The sequence below is a fragment of the Charadrius vociferus genome, unplaced genomic scaffold, assembly GCF_000708025.1.
Source record: "Charadrius vociferus isolate BGI_N301 unplaced genomic scaffold, ASM70802v2 scaffold13, whole genome shotgun sequence".
NCBI classification, from domain to species: Eukaryota; Metazoa; Chordata; class Aves; order Charadriiformes; family Charadriidae; genus Charadrius; species Charadrius vociferus.
In genome coordinates, this window is record NW_009647763.1 from 1445661 (window position 1) to 1447706 (window position 2046).

Sequence of the window (2046 nt, forward strand, 5' to 3'; positions counted from 1 at the left end):
TTCAAGTACCCTTGCATCAGTCTTGAAGATGATGAAGTCCTACAGAAGGCAGGCACTGCCTGTGGCTCCAGAGCCTGTTGATACACAGCAGCTCACAGAAACGGTCTCTGCAGAGATTATTATAAAAAGCCGCACTATGATAGAAGAAGCAGAATGAATTTTCCTCAGGATCTCAGATAAAGAACCAAAGAGCATCTTTCAGAAAACAATGCAGAGATGACACAGACAAAAGGAGTATTTTTGCATTTTTGGACAAGATACTTTGCAAGAACCCCAGGAGAAAAGCCCACACATTTAAAAAGAAATCGGAGAGGACTGCATTGCAACTGGCTCCCTCCTTACTGACATTTGCCTTAGGGCCAGCCCTGCTGCGTTTCAAAGACATCCTGTGTCTCCACAAGCTTTTTGTGTTTGTTCCATCTCAACGTCTCTGCCCTTCTTCTCTTCATTGTGGCCTTCAGAGGTTGCTCCCTTGGTTCATGCTGGGTTTTTGCAATGATGACAAGGGTGGAGGCCAGTCCCCCACCCCAGTTTCCACCCTCACTTATAATATGTGCTCCCTAGATCTTTGCATCACATCTCAGTTCTCTGCTGCTCCTGGTTCATGTCCCCAACCTCAACATCCGAGTCCCGTGGCTGCCCTGTAGCTAGACTCCCTTAGCTGTTTCCTTCTGCAGGCTGAGGAGACTGAGGACATCCTTCCTGGTCTGGGCAGGGAGAGGAGGTTTAGGTAGTGGAGTCCATTTATTTGCCTTCTCGGGAAGTTGGGTAGCAAACAAAGAGGTTTCCAAAACTGTTGGTAGGTTATAAAGAGGGATTAAAGAGGTTAGGGAAGTATCTTGGCCAGGGCAGGTAAAAGATGTAACCAGAGCAGTCACTGTTGTGTGAAGAAAGTGGCTGACAAGATTGTGGCTGCAAGACTGGTTGGACAGGTGTCAATCATGCTGTCTCTACCCTGGCACCATGCTGACAGCCGGAGAGGAAGATGCAATTGGTGTTTTCCTGGGGTGTTTTTCATCAGCTGGTAGAAAAGTATCGCTTTTCTAGCAGCAAAAAAAAAAAAAAATTAAAGCATGCACAAAGTAGAAATCCTTGTGTAAACAGGTTTTTCCCCAGTTTACATTGCAGTGGGTTCAGTTTAGATAAGTTCCTCTTGTGACATTAGATTAAAGCCCTAAAAAGCAGCTGTGGCAATACCCAGACACAGCTGGAGCCAGAAAGGTCGGTCCATGGTCTAAGTCCAATTCTGAAATCTAAGTCTTTAAACTACGTTCTTTTGCCTTTTTTTCTGTTACAGCCAAGGTAGGACATTGTTCTTACTGGCAAGCTTATTATGTGGTGAATCCCCATGGACACTGTTATTCCTGACTCACCCCAGGAAAGATAAAACACAAATCTGTGAGTCCTTACCACGGCTGGAACCCTTAACTGCATTTTTTAGACTTATTTCTGAGTATCTGCTAGCACCTGGAAGTGCCTGTGCAGGCAAGTGGCTGCCATTCGGTGCTTTCTCACTCAAATTTGGCAGTCCCTGTTTGTTCAGATTTCATTGTCAAAGGGCACATTACCCAAATTTCCCTCTCAGCCAAGTAGCCCAAGGCATGGCTTGTTAGCTGAAGGTTGTTACTCACACAGATGAGGTGCCTGTTGGCCTTATTTACGCTGACACTGATCAGGCTTCTTGCCTTCCATCTGGAAATTACTGAAGATTTGCCTAACCAGGGCTAGCCTGACTCTCAAGAAAGTTAAGACGACTCTGCTAAAGGTGTGAACTCCATTTCTGCAAGTAAAAACATGCTTGGTGCCTTTTCAAGGGGTGGGGTGCAGCTAAGGTGCTTTCATTTCTGTGGACTGAGTTTGCAGTTTTAGTTGAGTCATCCCAGTTTTCCCGCTTGTTCCTGGGAGGTGGGCCAGCAATGGCCAAACTCCCCAGTCCACCCCACTGCATCCTGATGCTTCCCTGTGCCCGACAGCTATGAGACACTTACCACATACTGCACTACCACGAGCTGAGAGGAGGGGAAATTCCAGGAGTGATGTGGGAGA